At 37.8% G+C, this 22,604-nt stretch overlaps 1 protein-coding gene across 2 annotated transcripts in view; it reads left to right on the top strand.

Annotated features, from left to right (window-relative positions):
- PRDM5 (PR/SET domain 5) overlaps positions 1-22,604 on the top strand; it is a 197,110-nt gene that overhangs the window by 125,134 nt on the left and 49,372 nt on the right. The window contains exons 24-29 of one of the 2 annotated variants that reach the window (XM_064510639.1): positions 6,700-6,770; positions 11,367-11,432; positions 12,635-12,781; positions 12,877-12,932; positions 13,508-13,558; positions 14,986-15,036. The gene's annotated coding sequence lies outside the window, so the exon portion shown is untranslated. The remainder of the gene's footprint in view (positions 1-6,699; positions 6,771-11,366; positions 11,433-12,634; positions 12,782-12,876; positions 12,933-13,507; positions 13,559-14,985; positions 15,037-22,604) is intronic. The other variant, XM_064510640.1, reaches the window with a different exon arrangement.

Genomic DNA, 22,604 nt, shown 5'->3' with positions numbered 1-22,604 from the left:
CAAAGCAACTCTGGCAAGCATCTTAGATAGGCCACCCAATCTTGATAAGTAGCAGCTGTGATTCTTAACTGCCTTGCACTGTTCCCCAATAGGTAATCTTGATGCACACTGTACGTGTATGGACAGAAATGGTGAATAAAGACTGCAATATTCTGCCCTTGCTTAAAAACAAATAATTTGAAGAACCTATGGCATGTACATGCGTAATATCTGTTTTCTCAGGTGGAAGTGGCAGTTTAACTGAGGACCTATGTACAATAAAGAAGTGTGAAATTTCATTTATTTTGACTCTAAGCTGTGGTCATCTCTTAGAAAATAGCTCTGAAGTAACACAGAAGATATTTCTCAGGAAACAAGTCTTTTCATAACTTGAAGGCATCAGTGTTATTCTTCATCCTCAAGGATGAACAAATAAATTAATTCTTTACAAATACTGCAGTCACTTTCTTTTTTTCAGGTACAGAAAAAGCACAGTGACTCCAAATCAGATAGGCATTACTGTGTGCAAAGTCTGTGTTTGGAGAGCAGCTCTTTTATCCATCAGCTGTCACTAAATACATTCACTGCTTAGGAAACACAAGTGGAATTAGGTGGCTAAGGAATAAGTAGCATTACAACTCGGAGGGAGATGCAGACATTGACATGGGATGATTGCTGGTCCTGGAACCTTCAGGCAAAGTGTGCACTATTCCTCCCCTCTAATCAGAAGCAGACATCCCCTCCTCCAGCTCTCCCCTGTACTCTTTGTTTGCATTTTTATATTAGTAGCGTGGGCCAGGCAGTGAAAACTTAATTTCCCATAATATCTTCAAGGAAATCCATGGGATTATCACCACCTGTTACCACTGTGCAACATTCAGATTCTGTTCCATTTTGCTAGGTGAGATAGAAAGGGTGTAAATGTGAATGACAGTTGCAAGAGTGAATGACAAATCCAAGAGTGGATGGCTGCAGAAGAGAGCTTTACATATAGGTTTTCCTGCCTCAGGATCGATGTCTGGATATCTCAGAACTGTAGACTTCAGTTCATCTTCCATGTTCTTCTTCTGATGCTTCTTTTCCCCCTGTTTATTTTCCCCCTTCGTCTCTTTATGCCTTTTCTGGTCTTTCAGTGCCTCACTAATGCTTTTTGCTTCAAGTTGATTCCTCTCCATCAGGAAAAAAAAACCCCAAAACCCACCGAATTTCGTATTACAGATCTGAACACGCAGATTCTAAGACTGATGAGGCATAAGCTGTGGGTGGGATTCAGTTACCTAAGCATAGCCATATTGTGCTCTTTAAGATGCCCTAGAGCAACCCACTTGGCCTCCAGTTGCCACTCTGGAAGGGCATTTCCTGTAAGTCCTGTCATTTGTCAGCCCCATGGAGACATTTTCACATGCCCTAAGGCTGCTAAAATGGCACTAGACACTTGTGTTTAATCAACTGAATCTCGCCCGCAGAGACACATAGTAGTCTGTGCAAAGATTGAGAGAAAGTTTTCTAATGACACTTATTTTTTTGACAGAAAATTGGATTTTTGTTTATTCTTTTGTGTGATATATGCTTTTTCTGTGGGTAGAATTCCCACCAAACACTTAATTGTTCAGCTCACTCCACACACGTACCCTGTCACAGAGGAAAGAAATGTTTTCTAGCCATTTTCATAGCAGCACCATCGGTGACCCTTATGCTCTGTTGTACGTTTTTGCCGCTTACAATGGAATAAATAGGTGTTTGGAGCATGGTTTCCACTGTTTGTGAACTCTTACCTTTTGCCAGAAAGGCAAAATAGAAACAATTAGCAGAAAAACAAATAATAACAGGAATGTTTGTCTTCCTATCATAACCTTAAATTGTGCAATATCAGCTCATCTGGAAATTGAATAATAATTGTATCTTTTTCTTAGTAGTTTTGGAGCAAAGGTAGTGAAAAAGTAAAGAAGACTCGAACATTTTAAAACAAAAGATAATATATGGCTAGAAGAATATGGAACAAATTGCTCTTTTGCCCCCCTTTTTTTCCTGTTCTCTGCCTTGCCTTATGTAGTCTTTGTGGAGAGTGCATAAGGATTTGTTTAGAAATGCAGCCCTCACTTCTGTGATCATCTCCACATGAGGTCAGAGGTCTGTCTGTCTATCGTTTTCACTGGGTTGGGGTATTAATTTTGAGAAGATCTGCGTTACAGAGAGCTTATGTGTTTTTGATATTTCTTAGTATGGTTATGGTGGCTTGTGCTTTCCTCCTGTCTTTGAGGAGGGGATTTACAAAAGTGCTCAGTTGGCTGAAGCCTGTTCCTATTAAAGACATCAGGAAGACTCTCATGGGTATGATGGAAGTTCAGATAGGACAACAGTAATTGCTCTTTGAAAATAACATCATTCATAATTTTGCAGACAGCAGGTACAATACTGAAAACGAAATATTCTGTAAACAGGCAGCCTGTCAGTGGCTGCTAAGAAAACATTGATGCCAGAATTCTGCACTGAGAAACATCTTTATTGGTGTGTGTGGTGACCAAGAGCATTGTTTGACGATTTTCGCTGGGCAAGAATGGAGAGAAAAAGGGAACTGAGTGTAGAATTTATGCTGAGAACATAGATGTTTATCTCACAAAAAACAGATGACAGTTACTCTTCAATTTGTTATTTATCTACTGATATTCTTAATTTTTGTATCTTGTTGTCATCATCCTAGTTATAATCCCCGCCATCTCTTGTTATGATATTTATTCTACTGTAGGCTGACACCATAATGTATGGCTGAAAAATATTGATATAGTTCATACAGTGTATGAATAAAGGATGTTGGCGGAAAGGGGGTCCCACTAAGTGAACTGGAATGGGTAAAGTACAGAAAAGATATGAAGGTATATTTAAAGGTTCCTCTCAGTCACCTTGTATTAGCTATGACATTGATTCTAAGTATTTTGATTGCCAGTAGGTCATGCTAGCAGTATTTTATCTGTAGCATAAAATGTACTGTGAATGTAATATGAATAAGTAGTAGGTGTCTCTAAGGAGATGTTAAAAGGAGAGGAAGTAGACATACTTGAAGGGCTCGTGTTTTTTGCTGAAATGGACAGGATTTGTATCCATCTGTTTTATCAGTGTACTTTATAGAGTATTTCAAGCCTTTTGGATGATGTTAGTCTCAAGCAGAATTTTCCTGAGAACGGCTACAAGATGTTTAACGCCATTCAATGCTATCAAATGCTTTTCTGGCAACTTATGATAGGACAGTTGAAGCATGTTCAGATGATTAGGCCTCAGGCATTAACTGTATTATTTCTTGAACATACTCAGGTTTTAACATCCAATTTATGAAACTCATTTGACCTTTCTGTGTAAGTGTGGAAATCTGGTAGTGCAATCTGACAGTCGGGAGTGTTGGCTATCCTTTTGTAATTTACAGATACAAAAGCTTTTGGCTATAAATACCCAATATGGTTTCCTGTTTTATCTATTTCAGCATTAGTGTAATCAGATGAGGTTCCAAATTGGATGGGACAGTGCCAATATTGAAATATTCCTCCTACAGCTATTCCAGTATCAGCATTATTTGGTATTTAAGCTTTTATAAAGATGAAGTCTTTAAAAAAATCCCAAAGCCAGCAGGCAAAAATTGGACCTCTTATCAGTAGTAGTTCCTCTTTATTGTGGTATTTTTTGTATTTCTAGCTTTCTATTCTTTTCTATCCTGTCTACATATGTCACTAAGTGTGTCTCACCTGTATCATTTGCATCATTTTGTTAGGAAAGTGGTACATTTATCAATCTATATTGGTGGATTTTCTAGTACAAAGGTAAGAAGGTGAGGAGTTTTCCTTTTTGCAGTGTTGGGCCTACAGATGTTCCTGTAAATAAAGTTACCATTCTAGGAACTTTTTTGTTTGTTTTATCTGCTGTTTTGAAAGGGAAGAAGAAGTGACACTAAATTTCAGATTTGCTCTATCACATTAACCTTGTAAAAAGTTTCTGCACTTCTTTGGAAGTTGTTCTGACAAATGTGAATAAGAGGAGGAGAGATAATTACTTCTCAGTAATGAAAATTGTAATTGCTGAAGCAGCTCTGCTGGCTAAATAAACCAAAAAAATGTGTTAGTGCTGCAGAGTTTGGTTCTGGATGCCAAAATTTAATATGGTCTTCCCCATTGGTATTCTAGGATAATATTCTAATCCAGTCCCATTTCAAAGAGAACTTTGTGGCATTCTGATTTATAGCTGAATCTGCATTTCCCTCAGTTAAGCAGGATTGCTGGGGAAGGGTTGTGACTGCCTTGCCAGAGGACATTGTTCCCCCCTTCTAAACTGATCCTCTGTTTACAAAAGCGAGCATGACATGCCCTAACACCTGAACCTTTTTTCATTAGACTTTGTGGATGTAGTTGTGTGGTGCTTGTGTCAGAAAAAAGAAATCAAAAATCCACATCTGACCACCTCTAGCAAAAGCAGCCCCAGCTGCAGGCTCTTGCTGGAGTTTACTAAGCCTATTGTATCTGACTGAAATGTGGAACTGTTTGGGGCCAAAATTGCCAGGATTATTTTCACCATAGTATGGCTAAGCTAGAAGGAGGAGGACTGGTTTATCAAGTACCTCCTGGATGACTTGCTCCAGGAGTCTCTGTAATCCCAGCTGGGATTTAAAGCTTACTTGCTTTGGTGACAGTTTGTTAGCAAGGGCGACAGTCTCAGGGAAGAATTCCTCCATGCTCACTGGAGCTATTTTTTCCCTGTGGTTAATTGCATTAAAGTGAATTAAATACTAAAGCAGAGTTCAGCAATGCAGCATGCACATTCAAAAATGAATAGAAAATTCACTCTTACTATTTATACCAATCCACAGTTACAACTTTTACTAACAGTTAAATTAAATAATTAGGATCTGAGAACCATGCAACTCATGACCATAGAGCGTAATTGAGATGAGATTGTTGTGATGGGTGTGTGCGTTACGAGGCTATACAGTGAGTGGCTGCCATTTGGAAAAAGAAATGTTTGTACTTTTGACCTGCACTAATTTACATACTTACAGGGGCTGTAGACTTAGTGGTGATGACAGCAGATGGCTCAGAATATTCTTATAGTAGAGTGTGAAGTAAAAAGGGAGATAATTGCGTACGTGCTGTTGGCCTGGCAGTCCAGAGTCATTACAGGCTGCAAAAATGATACAAAGAAAGTAATTGACCACAATGAATGTGTAGTAGTAACAAGGTGAATGTGTATTGCTCTTTTCACTGAAGTCATACAGTGTTTTAAATGTTTCACTCTAAATTGTTTGCCTCAAAGCGAATGAAAAATCAGAGAGTCCGTAGGTATCCAATTAAAGATGTTGTTAATTCAACTACTTAGGTGGGGTTGAACAAGCCACACAAATCTGAGAAGGAATGTCTTGAGCATCATTTGTTTATGTTTAAAGCTTTGCTTCCTCCCGTTTGGTTTGGTCATTTTGTTGAATATACTTAAGAATGAAATAGGAATGATGTGCTATTGGAAACATTTCCAGATGGGCTCTGTGTTACAAGTGGGAATACACACTGCAGGATATCTATGAGAAGAGATATATGCCAATGTACAGAAATAAAGAGTATCCCCATGGCTTGAAAGTACATTTAGCATGGGCACTCCAACTAAATCCCCAGAATGCACTTGCAGGAGTGGAATGCATTGTAAAAGTGATGCTTCATCATTGTCACATATCATTGCTGCTGGTATCTGCCTCCAAATGAAATTTTCAAGGAGGTAGGAAATGCGGAGTGCTGGTACACCAAGGAACAGTGTGCGTTGTCACATCTCAAGCCACATGGCAAGATTTCTGCTGCGGAATTGATCTGTTTTGCTTCTAATCTTAAATATGTAGAGCTGGGAAGCACACACAAAAGACATGACAGAACACAGCATCGAAAGAAAACCCTGATGTGTTGGCTCTACAAGCTTCCTCTGGGGGATTTTCCAGAATCCGAAGCTTTATATCTCATTGCACATGTCTAAATAAATATTAAAGGAAAACACTTTGCATAAGATGTACAGGCATACAACAGCAAGATTATTACTTTGTTTGCCCCTGGCAAAAGCATTTCGTGGCTGTAATCATCATCTGTAAGTATTTGTTGTATTGTCTAACTTTCTTGCCTATTGTTTATCCAATAACATTTGCACATAAGCTCATTTTTGAGAAGTTTTTATGTTTTAAGAGGTTGGAGTTGTGTTTAACATATATGCAAATTCTTTTGGAAAATGAGGGCAAGACAGAGCAAAACTGACTGTAAACTGCTGCTGATCTCACAACAGGGAGTTGGACTTACATGGGTTTAAATACTTCAGATTCCTCCCCAATCCTTCTCCCCCCACCCCGTAGCAATTTCCAACAAAAGAACATCTTATTTTCCATTGTCGAGAAAGACCCAAGCATTCCCTTTCTTCAAGAACTTCCAAATCTCCCTGGGCAGACACCCGGGAAAGTATAATTAAAAAAATGAAAAGTAAGGGTGAAAAAGTAAAATGAAGATGGCTGTAAGGGTAATTATGCACTCATAACCAATTCCAGAAAGCAGAGGCAAGTATAAAGTGTTTTCTGAGTATAAAAACTTAGTCACTAAACAGATATTTGCAGTTGATATTTGCAGATGTGCATGTTGACTATCAGGTATACTTTTGATTTGCACCTCAGATATGTGCATCCCACTAAAAGCCATTTTTTTCCATGTTATCTTGCAGCAGATACTGCTCTATGGAGGTGAAAAACGGATAAATTTTGCAGATTCTCTCATCAGGAGGAGGATTCTCAGGTATTTTACTGCACCCTCAAGAAAAATGAAGCGTTCTCTTTCCTGCCTTGAACATCCTGTAAAAGGAAAAGGCAGCATTTCTAGGTTGTGTACTTTCTCATTTTGCTATGGAAAACCTTGGGGGCTTCTTCCTATCCTGCAGCTATCTCCCTTCTGCCAGCAAATCCCAGGATTTGGGATTTCTTAAATATTCTCAGGATTTAACCTCATGGCCTGTCCTCTTGTGTTTCACTCGGTAGGTCAGATGGCTGTAGGATGGGTCTTTAGGTAGGGAAGAGAAGGGTTGCCAAATTCACAGCTGTGGAAATATTCTACGCCCATGTGTGCAGAACATTTCACACAGTGCACCCAGGGTGTGTCAGAGTTGATTCTAGATGGACTGAAAATAGTTCACAGCATTCCAGTGAGAATTGCCAACCTGGCCAAGCATCTGATGTTATTTTGACTGGGAAGCAGCAGGTCAGTGATTGTAGCATGGCCCAGTTTTCAAGGTCAGTTGATCAGCTCTAAAAATGTTGCAAGACACACATCAATTAAAAATGTTTTTGTTGTTTTTTCATCCCACTATTTGCACTTTCTACGTCTGAGCTAAGCAGCAGATAAAGAGCTTAATGAGCCATGGAGAAACCTGCCATTACAAAGCCCATCAGATAGTATCTGCAAAGTTTTGGTATTGATCTGGTGTAAATGAATCTTTTAATATTGCTGTTTTATTTATAACTGAAGGGAGTGTCCACAAAGGCAAAAAGCAGAGAGAACTTTAAAATAGCAGGCTTGCCATTTTGTATCTTGTTTGTGTGCAGAAAGAAGTAACGAGGCCTCTCCTGTCTCATTTGCCTTCTCAGGTTTTTAGAGGGGTTGCTTTTTCAATAAATTAATCTGTGACCCAAAAAGCTATGCTGACAAAGATTCGAAGATTACCCACAGAATCATTCAAACCCTAGAGCAATGTTTGTTCTGTCTCTAAAAAAAAGCCAAGATATTGGATTATAACATAGTCACCACCATAAATTTAGTGTTTCCTCCCTTTTAAACCATCAGTTTAGCCCATACTGCCATTGTATTCCTTCAAAAGTCTTTACAACTGAAACTCTTCCAGAAAGCAAAAAATTAAATTTCCTGCCTGAGAAGTACTGAGAGAGAAAATCTGCCATGTTTCCTGTTTCTCTTCAAAAAATCTTAACATTTGATAGAAAGGCCAATTGCACTTTTATTGATAATATTTTTATCATAACAGGAAACTTGCATAAAAATTTTAATCCTTCAGCCACTGACAGTAATTCTTCTGATGCTAGGTACGTTACTTTGGAAGCAGTTTCTTAAATCGTATTAAAAAGAAAAGTTGCTATGATGATGAGAAACTTATGTGAAAAACCTTTGTAAGCAGTTCAGTCCTATGACAGCTCCAGACACATTCCTGTTGCCTGATCCCTCCCTGTATGTTGTTCCTTGTCTGACGTGAGGAGCAAACTTTCTGAGAATGAAAGATTTGTCTTCTGTATGCAAAGCACTATAATGGCATCATAATTAGTGGCAAACCTTAGGAAATTTCATATAATTAAATGCTTTAGTATTCTGTTGGGTTGTTTTTAATTCATTTTAAATTCTGAGGTCTGCATTTTTTATATTATATTTCTGTTGGTTTTTTGTAAGTAGTATGCTATAAAACAGTTTTGCTTAAAAAAAATAAAGGAAAGAAACTGTAGACAGAATGTTAGGCAGAACATAATTTTTGGAGATTAACTGTGGAAAAACTCCATTCTGGAATTTTACCAGAAAAGAATGAAGTAGTAATTGGATCTGACATAAAGGACTTTATATCTTTCAAGTCTAGTAGCTTTTAATTTATATGTTATCTGAAAGGATTTTGGTTTCAGGAGTAAAACAGTAATATGTAGTTCTGACTTCTGTGCTTTTTGGCTGTCACTTGGTGCTGGAATTCTAATTCTTAGTACATACTCAATTGGTCCAGTGTGTAAGTCATATGTTTTGAAGAGTACATTCTCCTTCCAGCAAGTTATCAGCTTGAAATGGCGCAGCAGAAGTGGAAGTGCAAAGTACCATCACAAAATAAGTCAAAGCATGATAAAAAGCTTTGAGTACTGAAGTTGATGTAGACTTGCACACAAAATAAAAAGCTTTTTTCTAAAGCTGAAGAGTTTGCAGGATTTTAAGATATTCCTTTAGTTGTGATTTTGTAAAACAGATGCTCATAAAGTAACAATATTCAGAATAATTAGTGAACATATTACTTCAGCCAGCACAACTATGGGATAAAGAGACTATTTCTGTATGACAGTGATATTCCTGGAATATGATAGGTTCAGTCATCTTCATATTCAGTGGTTATTAACATTTCCAAAGTGATTGAAGCAATTGACTGAGATCTAATGTAATGTAGTCTTTGAAATGATAGTGTTGTATAGTGCTGTTGCTTAGTGGTGAATATTTGCACATTTTCTTGGACTTGTTTCAATAATTTACAAGGTGATGCTTTGGAGACTGGGGAAAACACCAGAACATTTGATGGCTCGGTTACTCAGACAAACTGAAATTAACCTCTGATTCAAAGATGTGATATATGCTATTCCCATTTTGAATACTGTACCTTCATCACATGTGACCTTACTGTTTGATGATTTGGCACAATGCCACAGCATAATTCAGCGATCTACCAAATATCAGGATTCTTTCATGTGGAAAACAATAAAAAACATGTGGTACCAATTACACTTCACTATTTCCCTGAGAATTCAAGCATCAGAAATAAAAAAGTCTGTCTAAAGACTTTGAATTTCCATTAACCGGAAACAGTTGGTATAAATTATTTTTACTGAAACTATTTTACCAGTCCTGGGTAATAAAAGAATAACAACTTTGGCATTTGATTGACTACATAGGTACATAATATATCATGCTCAGAGGGAGCACAAAGTTCTGGATCATGCAGAGTCATTTCATTGAATACGATATTTGTAATAGAATTGTGGAGAAGTTGGAAAGACTAGGTTTCCTCTTGTCTTGTTTTTTACAGCCAAACTATTGAGCATGGTGATTTGCATACTAAAATATGCTGGACAATGAATGTGATGAGTAGCTACACTTAAAGTAGGAGGTGAAAAAGGAGGATCTTAGAATAAGACTTTTTTCATTGTAAATGAGTAAATTCTTGCAAATGAGTAAGTTCTTGCACAGGTGCATAAGTATGTTGCAGGTAATTTTAAAAGTATTCTTTAATTTTCATTTCTCAATGGTGAGAGGTGAGATCTGCAGTTTAGACATAGTTTCTGGGTAGCATTCAAAGTGAAATATCCTGAACTGTTTGTCTGGACAATTTTATTGGATCTTCCTCTAAGGTTGAATGGTCATTTCTTTAGGTGTATATGGGTGCCTGTAAAGGCACAAATAAGACTTAAGGTTTAAGCTAAAGCATGGCTTGGATCTGGATTTTGGAAATTTGGGGGCTGAACATGCTTTGGTGCCCTACACTTCTAGTGGGCACCTTCATTATAACTGACCTTATGGAAGTTGTTTACTTTTTAAAGAGAAGGCGTTTGTTTGTTTGTTCTTTGGTTTAAGGTAGACTTTGCAGAATCCAGAGTGGTTCTGATGTTGCAATGTCTCTGGTAAATTGCAGTCAAATTTATATTACACTGTGTTTGTCTTAACTCCCAGGATTCATCTTCACTGCTTACCTCTACCTTTGGTAAATAGCATTTTTCTATAGTTTCTGTAACAAGAATAACTTTGTAAAAGTATTAACATTCTACTGTATAAGGTCTCAGTTAGAAACTTATACATAATGCATCTGGAATTACTATGATAGAGCAAAAAGTAAGGCAATAAAATGATTGTTAACCACAAACTAAAATAAGAAAACAAGTTAACTTCTAGAATATTTTATTTCGTACATGAGGAATACTCTTATCCATATTAAACATGACTTAATAGGGTTAGAATAATTAAATACCATGTACCATTTGAAGTTTCTGTGCCTATGGATTTACAACTTAGGCTTACTAGGCAGTACTCAGTACTTTCTACTCTTATTCTAAAACTGGAGTTGCATGAGTCAGTCTGAGAGCAGAATTTGGGCTTCAGACTTGGTATAAGTCTCACTAAATGGGTTAGCAGAGGAGGTGAAGCAGTCAGTGGGCAAGAATTGGTTAAGTTCAAAAACAAGAACAGAACTGCAAAATCATGAAAGTAGCAATGGGAAGAAAGGACTCAACATTGGATGAAGGTTTTTGTCTGTGAGTATAGTCAGCTTGGTGGCTGATACCTGTAAAAGTGAGAATCTTGCTGTGAGAAATTTGTTGTTAAAAAAAAAAAAAAGGTGGAGGCAGAGAAGAAGCCAAAAAATCCCTGAAAACTCTGGATGGACCTGTGTGGTCTTCTGTTTGCACTTGTTAACAAGCAAGGTTCCATTTGCTTGTCTTTGTACTGCAGTTAGGGTTGTTGCTGTGTTAGAAAAATGCTGTACTTTAAAGCTAGGGAGAGAGTAGCATTAGCACTTGGGAGTATAAGTGGACAGAAGAACTGTGTCCATTGTGTTGTGGTAAGAGCTTACATTAAATATTGTCTTCTTGCTTACAGTGTCTTTCAGGAGCTTTCGGCACATAAGAGGGAAGAGATCCCATCCAGGTGCATGATAAAGACTCAGTGAGTGATCCTGTATGCTGCCAGATTCCTTTAAAAACAGCTGAGGATTTTCAGGCTGCTGCTAATATCAGTTTAATGGGGTGATCACAACTCTGTGTGCTGGTGAAATATTGTGCCAGTAATGAAGGGTGTGGTACTAATGTAGCCTGTTTTTTGAGTTCAGGCAGAAATACAAAGGTCCTTTTGGTTTAGGGTCTGTGTGCACATGCCCTTTGTAATGTATGACCCTCATAAGCCCAACTGTATAATTCTGGAAGCTGGTACTGGTGATAGAAATCTGGACCTCTTCCTCAAGTTCAGTGCCTATCATTCCATATCCTGTGGCTGACCCTTCACTGTGGCTAAAAGTCCACTGCCCGGTCTGTTATCTCTGAGGACCGGCCCTTGGCTATCCAAATGCCCTGGATTTTGCCTGGTGGCACTTCAGTAGTCTGTGATTTGAATGATGACAAACAAAGGACCTCTTCTTCCTGCTGATTCTAGCTTCTTTCTACAGCTTTATTCTCTTTTAGACTATGAAAAAGATAGAAGTCCCGGTCAGACCTTGACAAAATGGGACCTCTAGGTCTGTGCTATAGCATGTTTCTTCTCCTTTAGCTTTGCCTATTTGAAGGTCCATGCATGGTAGCTCCTGACTCATAGTCCTGAAGCCAAGTCAGGTAACATCCATGTGAATTACAGTCCTGAAGTCCTTATACTCTGCCTGCCCAACCAATTATTTCCTGACATCCTCAAGAACAGAAAGGATTCTAGTATCTCACTTGAGGGCAGCCCTGCTCCACACTGTCCCTTATTTGGGTCAATTAACAAGACCCCTGCCCCCATTTAACTGGGCAGCCATCAAGGTTGAAAGACCCTCCATCTTCCCTTTTCTGAGAGGTGAGTGACACTGGCCTGATGGGAAATAGTGAATTCTCTCTATGCAGAGCTAGTCGGTGGTGAAAAAAATTCATAAAATTATCTATAGATTATACCTACTTTCTCTGAATAGTCTTAGTTTCAGTATTGATGGCCCAATGTAGAAATGTTTAACATAAGCCGAATAAACGTAGCCAAATTAAAGCATATGAGGAAAATGGTATGTACTTGGAAAACATTAGGAGTTAGTAGGATGAAATAGCATGTGATAGTTAAACTACCATATTTTTTGCGGGGATGTTTCATTACAGAGACTGATGACTATTTCTACAAATATCCCACAGAGTATTCAGTTATGCTGGAAGAAGGCTGAAGATGACATACCAGAAGCTATGCAAGAGAGATGATACACATTATTTTAATTTTATGAGGCTGTAGATCTTGGGAAAAGGAGCAATTTATAATGCCACTCTTTACAATAATTAAGAAGTGTGAGTGTGATTTATCTATACATAGTGGGAAGATGGGGTAATTTACTGAAAATATCACAGAAAATAGGATCTCTCTGACTAAAAATTATCTTCAGGATGTGTTTTCTCAGGATAGTTCAGAAAACTCTGCATCCTCTTGGCTGGTCATGAGGTATAAGTTTCTCTCTCAAAATGAAAAATAACTTTCTTTGCTGCAGTACTCAGCCATTGTTTTCTTTTTTGTTTTCAGTGATTTGAAGCTAGCTAAAAATGTGTTGTATTCAATGCCCCGTTGTCTGAAAGACGCAACTCATAAGTCATCTTTTTCCTCATATAATACATGAAATCCCAGAAAACATAACACTTTATAAATCTTGTCTTCTGAGTGAGAATAGAAATTAGTTAATAATTTTTTTTACTTCTAACTAAACATTGGCCTAATTTGGAAGGTCAGTTAAGTGTATGCTTAATGTTAGCACATAAAGGCCATTGAAGTCAGAGATTAAAAAAAAAATCCTCATTGTCTTTGGAAGAATTAATAGTTTGATGATCCAGAAACAGAGAACAGTTGCAGACTTGTATACTTTGTTGACTTGAGGTCAGTGACAACTGTATATATGCAGATCTTGAGGTAGAGTTTAGCTTCAAATACATCTGTCATTGCGTTTGACAAATCTTTGTTAACACAACTTATTTTTAGAAAAGATTGTTTTGAGACCATATCTTGTAATCTGTTCTTCCCTTTAGCTAGAGCTAAAGATCCAGTTTTCAGATGACTAAGTGGAATGCGAAATGTATGTAAGTCATTTAAATAGAGTGTATTTTTGTATTCTTCAAGTTGCTTTCTTTGATATTTCACTTTGTGCTTGTTGCAAGAGCACATACGGAAGGTGAGCTGTCATTAATAGAATGCCATTTCTAGGAGAAAATAGAGATAAAATCTGGCCATTTTCAAATCAAGTGCAGGGACAGTACATTAATACTTCTTATTTTCATAACTGTTAATTAGCATGTCAGGCTGTGTCATGGGAATGGTGAGACTTTCTTATCCAGCAACTTTTTCAAGGGAAAAACAAGTTTTAAGTTTGTGTCTTGGGTCTTCTCCATTTTCTCCAGCAAATTCTGGGTTTGACTCTAATCTCACTTCCAGTTGTTTTAAACTAGTATAACTCCACAGATGCTGAGTAATATTAATTTGTTTTAATACAGGATTTCTTCACAAAAATAAAAATAGCATCATTATGTTTCTCATCTTTCCCACTGTTTGTATTCAGAGTAAATATCAGGAGTGCGAGTCTGATTTTTGCTTCCTTCTGTGCAGCATTAATGGAATGTTTATTAATTCAGACTTCCTAACAAACGTGAAGACTGGCTTCATTGTTTGATTCATAGTTCATTGATATCAGTGGTAGGATTCCTAGTGACGGCAGTGACCTTTGGCCCCTCATAATTATTCCTATTGCTAATCTAATACCCCATACTTAAAGTGTAGGAGCAGCTAATGATCTGTTTTGTCAGTTGTTTTTTGTTTTTGTATTGTTTTTTGTTGTGACAAGATTAAATGATATCAGAAAGTTTTTGTTTGCTAGCTAGCAACAGAGCATGGAGGAATTAAAACTGAGTATATCAGCATACAAATATGAAAAGTCAACGCCTAAAGAGTCAGTTCTTTCTGAAAGTAGTTTAGTTTGTATGCTGATAATTTTTCAATGTACTTTTTATCTTCTAAAGCAAAAATCTGTAGCTGGCAGATAGTGATTATAATAATAAAGGTAAGACTTTTGAACTCAAGTAGGTAATCTAATTATAGTTAAAGAAGAAGAAGTAAATGTGCCTTTACAAGTACATTTTCTTGCATGCTTCTCTAAACAGAGAAAACTTTAGTAAATTTTTCTTGGATATGTTATGTGAAACTGTCAAGTTTTAAAGGATTTTTCTTATGGTTCTCCAGTGGAGTCATTTTTGTCCACTCAGACTGCTGTTATCTATGTCTGTATTATTTATTTTAAATTAAGTGTTATCCTAATATTTTTCATAGAGAATATACTATATGAACAACTAGCTCCTCTGAAATACATTTCAGATCATACAGATGTACTGTTTTATCCACATATAAGTATCAGTTTGGTCATTGATGTAACTTACTTCATGTGCATAATGCATTATTCAGTAGTCATAGCAGTTTTCCCCCTTCACTGTGAGCTTATCTCTTTTTCTCTCACCAGATGTGGTCTTCTACTGTGGAAGGAACAAATTAAATACTGTGGACTCTAAAGGTAATGTTTTTATCATGATATATAAGTATGGTTCTACATTGTTTACTGAGGCTTTTCTTCCCCTCTTCCTCCAATTCAAGAGTTTACTTCAAATTTGTGCTCTCGTAATGATGCTGCTGGTTGTAAAGAGGAACACTGATTTGTGCATCTGATCATCTTCCTGGTAGCCCACAGACAGTATTACCATAAAACCTATCTGAAGAGTGCATAAGACGGACTTGGTACTCTCAAGCACTTAAATTGAGGTTGCAGTTGAAGAGATTTTCTCTTTTTTTTTAATCACCTTTCTATTTCCAGGATTACTGTACATATTTACAAAATGATAGAAGCAGCACATTATTCAGAAGTAGAGTTTGCATACAGACATGTCAAATGCATGCGTTTGGTATTTCAATGTGGAGAAGAAGGAGCTTCTCTTCTCCAAGCCTCTGCAGTCTGGCTTTTTGCACAGAGGAAAGCCAGTAGTTAGAAATACTTTGCAGAAAGCAAACAAGTAGTTATCAGTAAGAAGCTGTTGATACACAGTCACAGGACACAAGAATGAGGCCTCCCATATGACTTGGGGCCAGGATACACGCACACAAACGTGCAACTCTGGGTATGACACATGGACACAAAGAAATGGATGGTAAATATTTGTGCTACTTGTACCAAATTATGCACAAGCTTTTTGTTGTCGGGTCATATTTCTGCTTTTTACGAATAAGTTCCTTCTAACTGCTGCAGGTAGCAGATTCCATTTCTAAGCTTGTGTTTTTGTGCCTTGAGTCATCAGAAGGAAATGTCTGAGGTGGGACCATGAGAAGCTGAAGGGAGACTGGAATGCTGTGCACGTATAGTGGGATCAGTTCAGTGTGACTTCTTTCAGCTAGAGAAAACACTAAGGAGAGTGGGCTTTGTCAGTGCTGGATGATGGTGCACTTGTGGGAAAGAAGGAAAAAACATATAATAGTCATATCACAAATCTGGTCTGTTTTTCCTTTATTTTACATTTGAGTCAAAAGTTTATTTATTTGGACAGTTTTTTAAAAATGTTGTTTTTACCTGGAAAAGTACAGCTAAATCTATGTGTACTGTGAATTGGCACCACTACCCTGAAATCAAGAAAGTTTCATTGATTTAGATCAGCTGTTGCATATCCTTAACTAGAAAAATTATAGTGTAGTACATGATTTCCAGATCCAAGTCTTTGCAAGTCAGTTCCTTAACTAGCAACTCTGGATGACTGTGAAATATTCTGAAAGGCTTATTAGAGAAAAAAATCTCAATTAAAATTAATATACCACTCCAGGTATTTCTGACTGGGACATATGCTGTACCACAGTAATCCTAAGGAATGCTTGCTTTATATATATATGTGCTAAATATCATAATATTCAGTATATCTCCTGTTTTGGGGGGGGAGGGGACAATAGTATTTATGCCTAAACTCATGTGGAGAAAGTGTAGGATATGTATAAACAGCAGATATTTAAGCTGAGGACAGATGCTGAATCTAACTATGGTACTAATGACACAAGGAGATGCAAACTGCTAGAAACTGGTTTTGCAGCTTTATAGAGTTTACTGAAAAGAGAACAAGATCACAGCAAATTGATTAACGCAGTGCTGAAGCTCACACAGGGGCAGAGCTTGAATCACTTGCCACAAGACTGGTTTGGGCCAGAAGTTCAGAGCAGCAGAGTTTGAGGAGAGCATCTGCTAGAGGCAGTGCCTCCCAGATCCCACCAGTTCAGAGCCTGGAGGAAACCAGAAGCTGTTGCCCAGAACAAAGTGAATGTAGTTGGTCTCACGTTGGGAGGAAGAACCGTTTATATTGGCATAGTTCATCTTGGCAAAGAGCAATACACTCTGGTAAAACCTTGGAAGACCATAGACCACTAGGCTCTCTGTGGGCTGCTGCCCATCTTGCACACGACCCAGCTTCAGTACCACAACATTTTTTCTTCAGAAGATAACAGGTTTACAAATAGTATCTTTCTGTGATGTTGAAATGGCTCCACAGCCTCTCTCCAGGACAAGTTATCTCTTGAGCCAACAATGCCTCACTTTGGATGCATGGAGCCAGGCACACCCTGCTTTGGGCTGCATTTGCCAGGATTCAGCATTTGTACTTTTGTCTGACTCTGCCTGTGGTTGTAGCCTTTTCTGTTCTCATATTTGCACGTGTAAGCTACTCTGGGCTCTTCTCCTGTGTTCTGCACCTTATGCAGTCATATCACCCAAAAGGGTATAGAAGAGGCTTATTGGCATAACAGATCATCCAAACTATGTTGCCAAAGCTGACCACCTAGTGACAGCTACCCATGAGGTCTTCATATCTTTACAAGCTTAGCCCTAAGGTCTTTGCAGCATCTTTATTTCTCCGTCCTTAAGAGAAAGGAGTGTAGTTACAATGTCTCATCACTGATTCCCTCTTGTGGAAGATTCTCAGGAGTAAGTGCAAGTAAAGGAAGGAGGGGTATGTGGGGAGAGGAATGACGTGAAAGTGTTGTGAAAGGATCTGCTGGCAGGAGAGCGTTGGAGAAGGTTTTATTTCAATACTCCTGTGAATTAGGAATTTGCAGTTTCAACATCTTTTTGTTCTTTGGGGTGAAAGAGTGAAAAGGAGAAGTCTAACTTTCCATTAAAACAGGAACTTTAAGGATAATGATCTACATCTGAGACTAGGTACTGGGTTTTGCCAGTAAGAGGCTGCAGTGCCCCAACAGGTAGTGAAGGATACTTGATCTTTATGGATAAGAATGGTTCATCTGCTCCTCAGATACAAAGGAGAGGTGAATATTGAAGAGGCGGCACTGAAGCAAAAGAACTCCGAAGGATTGCTTCTGTGGACCTTGTAGATTGACAGTTAAACCTACTGTTGAATAAAAGTCTGTACAAGTTGCTTAAACTGCACTCTTCCATCTGACACTAGAACTAGTAGAAAAGAACAGCTCAGGGGAGAATGAATGCTGGGGTTTCCCACCATGTCAAGGCCCTAGAGAGCTTCTTCCGGGAGATCTACTGTTGGCAGCTGGAAGCTTGAAAAATGCCTCATCATTACTAGTCATGCAAGAATGGCAGGGTTGGAAAGGGTGTAAAGCTAGACTTTTCAAATCTCAAGAAAAGGTTGGGTTTGCATTTTGGGTAAGGTTTCTTCTTATTTTAACTCAACAATGTCCTTGTTCCCAGTTTACTTTGGCGTGCTGCGAATTAGTAATATGATTCTTGCTTGTGAGCATTTACAGAAATTATCTTGCATTCTTGAGCACCTAAATCTCACTGGCTCTAACACAGGTTTGTGTTACACTTGCAGTTCATGGTTGGGCTTCAGTTTAGGCATCTATATTTAGCTATTCTAAGGCACTATTGAGGGAAAAGATTCTGTCCAAATAATATATTTCCAAAGAATTCTGGTGATGTGAAACCCTGTATTTACTGAGTAACTTGGCACAGTGACAGGGTAAATAAGTGCTGGGTATAAAACCATGCAGTTTTTGTAAAGTATGTGTTGCATTTAGCCATAAGATGATGTGTTGCATCTCTATACCATCCTTCTATCTTGAACTTTACATTTATATCTGGTAGTTGTTGCATTCAGAAAGTGGAAAAAAGGGTAGGATACAGCACTGGGTCTCATGATTTTGTTAAGTCAGCCACATAAATAAGATAAATAAAGAAGTTAAAAATCAGGCATCTTTTGAGCCTAAGGCTTAATGAGTTCTTAAAATACATCAGTAACAATAAAATGCACACTAGGTTCAAAGTGCACTTAATTGTATTCAAGAATGCGGAGTGACCCATACTGTATGCCCATCATTGAATGATAAATGGGATGGATATGAACTCCTGAAATGCACAGTACAGTATGACAAAATGTACCTGTGTCACTGTTAGATGAAAACAGTGTTCTGACAGTGAGATATTTAAATCACATTTTCTGAAAATCCATGAGACAAGAATGATAAAATGCCATTATAATTTGAATCAAATCAGAGACCTACAGCAACAGTGGGATCTTTAATAATCTCCTTTTTTCAGTCCTTATCTGTATAAAGTAATTTCAGACTAAAAAACAGCAAATGTAATACTGTGTTAGTTGTAAACAGATAAGGTAACCTGGAGCAATATATTGAAATTTATATCCATGTTGGAATATTATTCTTTTTGTTTTGCCTGCCATATTACGGAAAGAATAAAAATAATTAGATCTATACTTTTATGCACAAGTGACTTCTACAATTAAAAATGTGCTGAAATGTGCTCACAAAATGACATGACATGACATGATTTATATCTGTGCTGCGCTGCAGATACAGATGTAAGCACAAATATCCAGGTACTTGAACTATCTAAACAAATAGTTGTATGTGGCTCTGGTTATACCTTCTATCTGAATTTCAATAGCAGACCCAAAAATGCAGGCTGAAACTATACAGGGGTAAATTATTCTGGAAATGAGACTACTGAACTCAAGAAAGTGAATTTAAATAATAGAAACAATCTACGTCTGTCTTCTGTCCTCTTCTATTTTTTTTATCATCTTAGGCTCTCATGTCTTCAGAGTAGGAAGCACACCAATTAATGTACTTCATTATGCTGTAGTTCAGTGCATGCCACGAAAGACCAGTAAGATCTGAAGGGCCTTAACAATAATACAGTACAGACAACTGTTCCATCTCCCCCACTACCTTATTTTCTGATGTATAACCTGTGTTTGTTCCTGGAAGATAAGATCTGGATTTAATTACATCCTCAGACGACCCATGCAAAATAAGAAACAGAGGCAAGGAAGGTACTTTGGGGAGCAAATTGTTTGGGTGAACTTCCTCTTGTATATTTGGAGAAGCGTAGGACTTGGATTTCTCTGAAACATAAGCTGGCTTAACTTTTCCTTCCCAGAGAACCCATGAGTTACAGGTATTCAAGAGTAATAATTATATTCAGGTGTTTAATCCACAGGATTTCTGAGCACACAGCACTTTGTGCCTCATGTCTCATTTTGGAAAAGCTATGCAAGAAATTAACTTAAACTGTGAGAGTCATTGAACATACCTGTATCACATGGAAGAATGGGTTCTCCAGCATGGCTGGGGGACAGTACAGCTTCCAGTGGAACCTATAGACTGTGTAACTGTCCCAGCCAGTGGGTGAACCTGTTAGGTAGGCATCTAGGGCAGGCAAGATTTCTTGAGCTCTGGAAGAATTTGTGTGTGATCTCATAACACCCTGCAGCATGAATCTGCTCTTGAGCAGTCTCTGGCCTGCACTTATCAAGACAGTGAAACCCAGTCATTTAAGAGCGATTAGAGTAGCTAGGGAGCTACACAGGTCTGCAGTTCTTCCTGCCCTACTGTCCTAAACTCAACCTTCAAGAGCAAGAGCAGGCCTTGCAGACATCTTCATATCTCCTCAGACCTGCAAGAAGTACCTGTGCTATGCCCAGAAATCTCTTTTGTTACTGCATCAGCCTGCATCCTTAAACAATACAGATTTCAATAGAGACTATTAGGTCTCCAGCCATTTGTTTTGCCAGGAAAAATTTTATATAGTTTCCTCAGCCAGAGAATCATGCATTCTACGCAAAGGTAGAAAGCAAATAGTTTTGGTTTTAATCATCTCACTTGTCATTGAGCAAAACGCAGCTTTTGAAGCCCAATTCAGAAATTTCCATTCCATCAAAATGCAGGCTTTGCTGGGTCTGCTTACCTGCATATTGTTATTCTCATGCATGCACATAAATAGGATTGCCTTGATTCAAGATCTAGCAAATGTATCTTGAGCAGATGTCAGTGGAAAACAGTAATGAATTCAGACTTCTTTATTCTTTTGAAAGTAACTTGCTGGATGTATGTACCAGAACTTTGGAAGTGTACTGGTCATAAGTGGAAAACTGCACTCAGTATGTAACGATGAGACATGGTTTTAGCTCTGTGAATCTTGCCTGGCTCTGATACAACCTTCCATACTGCTACTGTTATCGTCTTAGTCAGTTTTCAATACAGATGTTTCCTTTATTTTTGCAATGTGAAGCAAACACAATTCAAAAAGCAAAGGATGTTCCTTCTGAAGATTTTAGGGATTTACATCTGCATTGCTCTTTACCTTAAGGAAACTCCAAGTGTTTTACTGGCTTTAAATAGCAATACTTTGTATCTGTCACTGCACCTGTCATTATCTCAGTGTTAGGGTTTGTATGTTTGGTTAGTAACACATGCTCATTTGCCTTATTAGCACCAAGCTTTAATTTCATTTAATAAGTATATTTTGGAGTCAGAATGATCTTCATCAACCAGAATAATTTAACTTTGCCATGTAGAATTAATTAAGATGAACACCGTCAAATGATATGTAAAAAATAATCAGTGGTTCTCATTAAGAGATAATAACAAGATTTTTTTTATTTATCTGTTTTATCTGTTTTGTTTTGGTCCCAGCATCAAATTTTAAGAACTGTTACATGTTGTGAACGTCCATTTTAACACAATCTCATCTGGCACACTGCAGATAAATAAAATCCTTAACCCTCTTTTAAGAAACAAGAATTAAGAATGCAAGCGAAAATATTGAAAAACACGTTTAAGAATAGGTAGCCAATTTCAGCATCTGTCAGAAGTTTGATAAAATGTAGAATACTTGGAAGATTAACAGAAGCCGTCTCTGTGAGAACTGAATGATTGTCTCCAAGAACTGATAGACAGCTGATACAGTCTTGGGAGATCTGAGACAAAGAAAGGAACTACTGTTAAGGGGGAAGGAAAAGGAGGACCTGGGTAGCCACAGTCATCGAAGAATTAACTACTTTATATTGCTATTCAGAATTTCCTATTTTGGGAATCTGAATGTCACCCTAGTTATATTTAGATCTTTGCTGGCTCTTTTCACATCCAAGTCCTATACCCAGTGTTGCCCAGTGCATTGCCTATGTGCCTGTGCTAGATATACCTACTTAGATATCCGAAGCATTTTATTAAGGTCTAACTGAATATATCTAAGCAACAAGAGTGTACAACTGTGACGCAGATATTTTTAGGATGAACTGCATCAAATGGCTCTAACCTTACTACGAATTTTGACATATTTCCCCTTTAGCATTCTTATTAGCAAAATAGGAAAGTATCATCCTCCCAACCATAATGAATGCACAACCAAGTGAGAAAATGCACTCAAAGAACAATTATAAATTGCTAGATGTCAACTGAAATGGCATTACAGGTGGAGATCTAAGGGTGTTTTTAAATCTAGTTCTTTTAAATATTTCCATTAATGACTTGGAGCACAGCCAGTGGAAGAGGCTGCTGTAAAACATTTGTGGAGGAAATCAAGATAGGATGAGGGGTTTGAAACAACTCAGAGTATGAAACTCTAGATAAATTGGTGAAATGGTGTTAAATAAATACATGAAATAAAAAGCGCAAGTACAAGTTATGATGGTGGCAAAGCAGAAATCTAGCATACAAGTGTAAAATAGGGACCGTGTGTGCAGGTAATAATGCAGTGGAAAAGTACGGAAATGGAGTTTTAATGGGTCACAAAAATAAGTCAACAATGTGACGCTCTTGCAAAAACAGTAGATTTCACTCTGG

The sequence above is a fragment of the Dromaius novaehollandiae genome, chromosome 4, assembly GCF_036370855.1.
Source record: "Dromaius novaehollandiae isolate bDroNov1 chromosome 4, bDroNov1.hap1, whole genome shotgun sequence".
NCBI classification, from domain to species: domain Eukaryota; kingdom Metazoa; phylum Chordata; class Aves; order Casuariiformes; family Dromaiidae; genus Dromaius; species Dromaius novaehollandiae.
Note: the sequence above shows the minus strand (reverse complement) of the source record. Positions and strands in the feature narration are given on the sequence as shown.